Here is an 8,465-nt window from a genome sequence, read left to right on the forward strand (position 1 = left end):
GTTTTTCTCTTTCATCACTTTAAATATGTCCTGCCAGTCCCTTCTGGCTTGCAGATTTTCTGCTGAAAGATCAGCTGTTAACCTTATGGGGATTCCCTTGTGTTTTATTTTTTGTTTTTCCCTTGCTGCTTTTAATATGTTTTCGTTGCATTTAATTTTTGACAGTTTGATTAATATGTGTCTTGGCGTGTTTCTCCTTGGATTTATCCTGTATGGGACTCTCTGTGCTTCCTGGACTTGATTAACTATTTCCTTTCCCACATTAGGGAAGTTTTCAACTATAATCTCTTCAAATATTTTCTCAGTCCCTTTCTTTTTCTCTTCTTCTTCTGGAACCCCTATAATTCGAATGTTGGTGCGTTTAATGTTGTCTCAGAGGTCTCTGAGACTGTCCTCAGTTCCTTTCATTCTTTTTTCTTTATTCTGCTCTGCAGTAGTTATTTCCACTATTTTATCTTCCAGGTCACTTATCCATTCTTCTGCCTCAGTTATTCTGCTATTGATCCCATCTAGAGTATTTTTAATTTCATTTATTGTGTTTTTCCTCATTGCTTGTTTCATCTTTAGTTCTTCCAGGTCCTTGTTAAATGTTTCTTGCATTTTCTCTATTCTATTTCCAAGATTTTGGATCATCTTTACTATCATTATTCTGAATTCTTTTTCAGGTAGACTGCCTATTTCCTCTTCATTTGTTAGGTCTGGTGGGTTTTTATCTTGCTCCTTCATCTGCTGTGTGTTTTTCTGTCTTCTCATTTTGCTTATCTTACTTTGTTTGGGGTCTCCCTTTTGCAGGCTGCAGGTTTGTAGTTCCCGTTGTTTTTGATGTCTGTCTCCAGTGGTTAAGGTTGGTTCAGTGGGTTGTGTAGGCTTCCTGGTGGAGGGGACTAGTGCCTGTGTTCTGGTGGATGAGGCTGATCTTGTCTTTCTGGTGGGCAGGTCCACGTTTGTTGGTGTGTTTTGTGGTGTCTGTGGACTTATTATGATTTTAGGCAGCCTCTCTGCTAATGGGTGGGGTTGTGTTCCTGTCTTACTAGTTGTTTGGCATAGGGTGTCCAGCACTGTAGCTTGCTGGTCGTTGAGTGAAGCTGGGTGCTGGTGTTGAGATAGAGATCTCTGGGAGATTTTCGCCATTTGATATTATGTGGAGCTGGGAGGTCTCTTGTGGACCAGTGTCCTGAAGTTGGCTCTCCCACCTCAGAGGCACAGCACTGACTCCTGGCTGGAGCACCAAGAGCCTTTCATCCACATGGTTCAGAATAAAAGGGAGAAAAAGTAGAAAGAAAGAAAGAAAGAAAGAAAGAAAGAAAGAAAGAAAGAAAGAAAGAAAGAAAGAAAGAAAGAAAGAAAGAAAGAAAGAAAGAAAGAAAGAAAGGGGATAAAATAAAATAAGATAAAATAAAATAAAGTTATTAAAATAAAAATAATTATTAAGAAAAAAATTTTTTAAAAAAGGAAAAAAAACCACAAAAACGGACGGATAGAATCCTAGGACAAATGGTGAAAGCAAAGCTCTACAGACAAAATCTCACACAGAAGCATACACATACACACTCACAAAAAGAGGAAAAGGGGGAAAAATAATAAATCTTTCTCTCAAAGTCCACCTCCTCAATTTGGGATGATTCGTTGTCTATTCATGTATTCCACAGATGCAGGGTACATCAAGTTGATTGTGGAGCTTTAATCCGCTGCTTCTGAGGCTGCTGGGAGAGATTTCCCTTTCTCTTCTTTGTTCTCACAGCTCCCAGGGGTTCAGCTTGGGATTTCGCCCCGCCTATGCGTGTAGGTCGCTGGAGGGCCTCTGTTCTTTGCTCAGACAGGACAGGGTTAAAGGAGCAGCTGCTTCAGGGGCTCTGGCTCACTCAGGCCGGGGGAAGGGAGGGGTGCGGATGTGGGGCGAGCCTGCGGCGGCAGAGGCCAGTGTGACGTTGCACCAGCCTGTGGCGTGCCGTGCGTTCTCCCGGGGAAGTTGTCCCTGGATCCCGGGACCCTGGCAGTGGCGGGCTGCACAGGCTCCCCAGAAGGGAGGTGTGGAGAGTGACCTGTGCTCGCACACAGGCTTCTTGGTGGCGGCAGCAGCAGCCTTAGCGTCTCATGCCCGTCTCTGGGGTCCGCGCTGTTAGCCGCCCCTCGCGCGTCTCTGGAGCTCCTTTAAGCAGCGCGCTTAATCTCCTCTCCTAGCGCACCAGGAAACAAAGAGGGAAGAAAAAATCTCTTGCCTCTTTGGCAGGTCCAGACTTTTCCCCGGACTCCCTCCTGGCTAGCCGTGGCGCACTAACCCCCTGCAGGCTGTGTTCACGCCGCCAACCCCAGTCCTCTCCCTGCGCTCCGACTGAAGCCCGAGCCTCAGCTCCCAGCCCCACCCGCCCCGGCGGGTGAGCAGACAAGCCTCTCGGGCTGGTGCGTGCAGGTCGGCACCGATCCTCTGTGCGGGAATCTCTCCGTTTTGCCTTCCGCACCCCTGTTGCTGTGCTCTCCTCCGCGGCTCCAAAGCTTCCCCCTCCGCCTCCCGCAGTCTCCACCCGCGAAGGGGCTTCTAGTGTGTGGAAACCTTTCCTCCTTCACGGCTCCCTCCCACTGGTGCAGGTCCCGTCCCTATTCTTTTGTCTCTGTTCATTCTTTTTTCTTTTGCCCTACCCAGGTACGTGGGGAGTTTTTTGCCTTTTGGGAGGTCTGAGGTCTTCTGCCAGCGTTCAGTAGGTGTTCTGTAGGAGTTATTCCACGTGTAGATGTATTTCTGGTGTATCTGTGGGGAGGAAGGTGATCTCCACGTCTTACTCTTCCGCCATCTTCCCCTAGATCCCAACTTTTCCATGATTTAATAAAAGTCTCAAGAGAGTGTCTGAATTAAATGATAAAATTCAGGGTTTAAGGTGGCCACTCTAAGACAGAAAAAAGGTGGAGCCGGATCAAGGATACACCATGGTGGTTAATTAATTTCACTGTGTGTGTATGTGTGTGTGTGTGTTTACTTGTAGCTTTTCTGTGTAGCTGGGTTTTACCAGCTGATAGAATATGTGCTCTTGTGATTTTTGGAACATGCTTGGATGGCTTCCTCTCTTGGATCACCCTGCTAGGCCGGGGTGGGGGCCTTGGGAATACTTAAGCGCAACTGTAATACACTCTTCATATTGCTCACTTAGTTTGTTTACATTTAGGAAGGTCTAATTCTAAACGTGACATTTGGCAGCTCTCTTGCACGACTAACTCACATCACTAATTCTTTGTGCATCTCCAGTATCATTCCCTCTCCAGGTAAAGTTTAGAGAAGGGGAGTGGAATTTATGTAATAATGCTCTGATACCTTCTTTTTTTTTCTTTTTTTCAGTAATTGTGGCTCGCGGGCTCTAGAGCACAGGCTCAGTAGTTGTAGCACACAGGCTCAGCTGCCCCGCAGCACGTGGGATCTTCCCGGACCAGGGCTCGAACCCGTGTCCCCTGCATTGGCAGGCAGACCTCCCAACCACTGCGCCACCAGGGAAGCCCCCTTGTTATATTTTTAAAATGACAACACTAGCGCGTTAGACTACCACCGTGTATCTGCTCTTGTCACTGTATTGAGTACAGCTGAGAGAGCTGGATAAGGCCTTGCATCCATCCGGTTGCTTCACCCCATCTTAAGGAAGAAATGGCAGCCTGGACAGGTAAGGTGACTCCATTAGGGTCTCCCTGTGAAGGGGGCCAGTGGTGGTGTCAGTAGATCTCTCGACCCCGCCATGGTGGCCTCCAGCACGCTGCCTTGACGTCTCCTTTTAGGCCAGAGTCCACTTCCTTTCCCACAGGTTTGATCTCCTCTATGAGTTAATCTATGAGCTGGCATCTCTGCGTCTGGACATGGGGCTTCCCAGGCAGCATCTCTTTTCGATTCAAGGAAGAGGGAGGTGCTCTGACGTGAGAGCTCCAGGAAAGAGGGTGCTGGGGTTCACAGATGGAGGCTGTGCCTGGCCGGTGGCATGGCTGACACCCTTGTTGGAAGGTTTATGAAAGTCTGGGTGAGGCCTCGGGCACGAGCAGCCGTGCTCTAGCACGTTGCTGGGGTCATTGGTGGAGGGGGGGTTCTTTCCGGCACCCCCGCCCGGACTCCTTCTGGCCCCATCCCTCATCCCCCTCCCCCGACCTCAGACCCAGGACGGCCCTGGCTTTGGGAAGACAGCCGTGCTCAGCAAAGAATCGAGAAGGCCTGGGGTGGCCAAGCTCCCCCCGGGGGCCCTGACAGCAGCCTGACAGGCTTGGGGAGTGCAGCTCTCTGCACGGCTGGTGCAGATAAGGACCTGAGATTAACAGGATCTCAGCTATGCTCCAGCTGGTGAAACCCGAGCCCTAAGAGTTCTGTTCATTATTAGCTTTACCTCCTCCCAACCCTCAAAAATAAAAGGCGGAGATAACATTTAAGACCTGCAAAAAAAGGGAAGTTGGGGGAATTCTCTTGGAATTGATGTTCTATTTTGCGTTTTTATGGACGGAGAATCTTCTGTACGGTATATATTCTTTGATACTTGTTGAGACTTTGTTGGTTCCTAAGAAGAGTTTAGCTTTTGTAAATGTGCCGTGAGTACTTGAAAAAAATGTATATTTTCTACAAGTATATTTCAGTATCTATCGCAGTGCCCAGAACGTAGCAGGACTTAGCCAATACCCAGGTTGAATTAGCCTTTTTTACACACAACACGGTGCCCGTATGGCAACTTCAGACTATCTCTAACATTTTTATCTTGTGACATGCAAATTTGCTGGGACGCGTGTGACCCAGAAACGTCTGACCCTGTAACATCAGAGCTGTGCGGGTGGGCTGTGGGGGATCTGCCGGCAGCCCTCCAGAGGACAGGCTGCCTTGGGATCAGCTGGGGGGTTTTTTAAAGATGCGGCTTCTGGGTCCCACCCCAGGCCTGGGAATCGGAATTTCTGAGGACGGCGCCGGAATCCGACCTTTTAAGAATGCCTCCTATTCTCGATTCTGCTGCACACTGACATTTGAGAGCTACTCACCAGAAAACGTCATCTAAGTGACTTTTCAGGTTTTCTTCTTTGAAAGAACAAGATCTGTATCATTTTAGGTAAAAGCAGTCTTACTTTCTGGGCCTCCCCACTGGTCCCCAAGGTTTGCTGTACACGTGGAAATGTTGCTCTCTGGAAGAAGAAAATCAGTGTGCGTTGTCCCTATGGTACATCAGTAGCTGCTATTATCTACCTTTTCCGATTAGATCCTCACCACAATCCTGTGGGATGCTGTAGTGGGGTGAATGGTGGCCCCCAAAAAGATATGTCTGTCTCCTAACCCCTGGTACATGTCAATGCGACCGTCTTTGATAAAGAGTCTTTGCAAGATGTGATCAAGTTACAGATCTCGGGATGAGCTTACCCTGGATTACCCAGTAGGATCTAAATTGAATGAGCGGCTTCCTTACAAGAGACAAAGAGGAGAAGGCACAGGCAGAGAGCAGAAGGCCACGTGAAGACAGAGGCAGAGGCTGGAGTGATGTTGCCACAAGCCAAGGAGCACCTGGAGCCCCCAGAAGCTGGAAGAGGCAAGGGAGGATCATCCCCTGAAGCCTTCAGAGGGAGCATGGCCCTGCCTACACCTTGATTGTGGACTGCTGGCCTCTGGAACTATGAGGTTGCATTAAGCCACCAAGTTTGGGGTAATTTCTTAGAGCAGTCATAGGAAACTAATAGCGATTGGTACTGCTATTCCCATTTACGGTTATAGAGCTGGGTCTACTCTAGTGGAGTACAGTTTATAACTGCTGGGTCCTGGGACAACGGTAACCTTGAATTGACTCTTCCTTTGAGGAGATTTATGATTTAAACACATTTCTTTCTGCCTTGTTGGGCCCAGAGATAATTGCTCCTCATTTACTGCAGTGAAAAGGCTGGGGAAGTTACAAAATCCCCAAAGTCCTGTGTAGGAATCACCCTGGCTGGGAAAGTGTGGTACTTAGTCATGTGCACGGCACAGCCGGCAACAGCACCCCCAGACATGGATGTGGCTGTGATCCCATTCTCCCGGAGCAGGGAGCTTGCCTGATGTCAGCCTGAGCCCTAAGCAGGGCAATCTCCTGGGCTTTCACTTGTCTCTGGTACTGTGTCCATCATTTCAGCTCCCTGTACAAATTAGCCATGGCCCCCTCAGCTCATGTGAGAGATGCACCGTGAATGATAATGAAGTTAGTGCTAACTGTGGCCCTTTTCAGTAACAACCTTCTAAAAATATATTGAACTTATAAAGTATTCATGGATCTAAAAAGCACTTGAGTATAGCTTTAAGGTGAAAGCATTGCCTTTAGAATCAGACAGACCTAGATTGGAATCCTAACTCAGCCATGCAGCCGCTCTGATGGACCTGTAAGCAAGTTACTTAACCAGCCTGAGGGCCAATGTCCTCACTTCCAAAACTGGGTCTCACCTCTTAGGGATGCTGTGTGGATTAAAAGAGAGATGGTACAGGGCTTAGCCTGGTGATTGGCCGAGAAGTGCTGAGTGAGCATTGTCACTCTTATTCAACGTCTGAACATTTCAGTGAGCTTGACCCCAGCCCAGGTCCTAAGGCTTTCTCTTTTTCTTAAAATGTACGTGGACAAAAGATTGTACAGTTCATTTGAGCCTCTCTTATGAGCTATTTATTAAATGTTTCTTTGGGGATGTAAGTGGCTTTTTATCCATAATGATAAAGTGTTGTCCTGACGCCTTCTCTCTTTGTGGTCTAAAATGATCATTGAATTTGAATACTCCCCTTCTGCTATTTTATTTTTCTAGGGTGGGAAATGTCAATTGGGGTGGATTTGAAATACTACTGACTAGGGATATTAAACATGTGAGTGTTTAATGACAGTGGGTTTTTTAAATATAAAAAGACAAAGCCAAGCAGATGGGATCATTAAATTATTGATAATGTTTTGCTGCAATGATTTGTAAATAATACATGTTTAAAGGGTTATTTCCTTTACATTTCTTTAGGGACAACTAAAGAGTCTTCTCGTTTGGAGTTTAAAGAGAACAGACAGGTGGAAAAAGGTCAGTGAAATGTTCATTCGTGCAGTTTCTATGCCCCAAACCCCTGAAACTTCCAATAAAAACAGAACAAATTTTATGCAACCATATCAAATAGTCTCCTTTATTTTTAGAGTAGAATGAAGCAATGGCTTTAATTTAGTATCTAAGGAGAAAAAGCTTAAAATATATTAATACAAAGTTTCATATTAAACAGTATCACTTTTTTTTTCCTCAGAAAACCTCCAAATTGAAGTTCGCTTCTATGAATAAAAACCAAAAAGGAGCCCAACAATTAGTCTCTGAAGGCTACCAATTTCCAGACACATTAGCTCTTTAGAATATGTTATTTTAAAAAGGGAAAATGTGGAGTGGCTAGGGACAGATCCTGGGAAACGATGATGCCAGCTACGGCTACTGTCTGCCCAGCTGCCCTCCACGGGTCTGGGGCCCGCGGGTATCATATGGCACATGGTGTTTGATGCACACAGGTGGGCAGGGGGGAGCAGAGGATCCATAGTTTTTATCAGATGTTTATGGTCTTGAAGAAAGTTAAGATCCATGGCTTCTTCCTTTTTCCTTTTGGAACTGGCTGAGAGGAATAAGGGGGTGAGAGGGTGCAGGTTATGCGAGGAAGGAAGAACGCCCCGGCCAGCTCGTCCCGTGTCAATTAACCTCTCACCTCCCGGCAGCCTTTCCACCTCCATAAACCGTGATCAGCACTCAAAACTGGTTCAACAAGGCTAAACAAGACAGGAATAAAGACACAGACCTACTAGAGAACAGACTTGAGGATATGGGGAGGGGGAAGGGTAAGCTGTGACAAAGTGAGAGAGAGGCATGGACATATATACACTACCAAACGTAAGGTAGATAGCTAGTGGGAAGCAGTCGCATAGCACAGGGATATCAGGTCGGTGCTTTGTGACCGCCTGGAGGGGTGGGATAGGGAGGGTGGGAGGGAGATGCAAGAGGGAAGAGATATGGGAACATATGTATGTGTATAACTGATTCACTTTGTTATAAAGCAAAAACTAACACACCATTGTAAAGCAATTATACTCCAATAAAGATGTAAAAAACAAAACTGCTTATAGAACGTGAATGTGAAATGGTATCCAGCAACCACAGGGAGAGACAAATTGTCTTTAAATCTTTTGTTACTTGAATTAAAAAAAATTCTTTTCTTTGGAAGTGTGCTTATTTTTTTTTTTCCTGTATATTTGGTTTTAACCTCTTTCTCTGCAATTTTCAAAAGCGGTTTGAAGCAGGCTATAAACCCATAATTCAGTGACAAAACTCAAGCATTTTTCTGATGATGAGGGGATAGTTTAAATGTTTTCTTTGAATGGGAGAATGTATTTTCTTTACAAGCTGTTAAAATATATTCTTCCTGAATATATTTTTTAAATATTTTAAAATATATATTTAAAGTATATTCAGGCCTGAAAGTGACTTAGTTGTGTTACCTATTTGTA

The 8,465-nt window shown here is 45.9% G+C and overlaps 1 long non-coding RNA gene across 2 annotated transcripts; it reads left to right on the top strand.

Moving 5' to 3' along the window:
- Positions 1 to 3,898: 3,898 nt before the first annotated feature.
- On the top strand, positions 3,899 to 7,887 carry LOC117198486 (uncharacterized). 2 transcript variants are annotated; one of them, XR_004479684.2, is made up of 3 exons: positions 3,899 to 3,992; positions 6,955 to 7,011; positions 7,226 to 7,887. It is a non-coding gene; the product is annotated as an uncharacterized LOC117198486 (long non-coding RNA). The 2 variants fall into 2 exon arrangements; XR_004479683.2 differs by having other exon boundaries at positions 7,680 to 7,887.
- The last annotated feature ends 578 nt before the right edge of the window (positions 7,888 to 8,465 follow it).

This window comes from Orcinus orca, chromosome 21 (assembly GCF_937001465.1).
Source record: "Orcinus orca chromosome 21, mOrcOrc1.1, whole genome shotgun sequence".
Taxonomy (NCBI): domain Eukaryota; kingdom Metazoa; phylum Chordata; class Mammalia; order Artiodactyla; family Delphinidae; genus Orcinus; species Orcinus orca.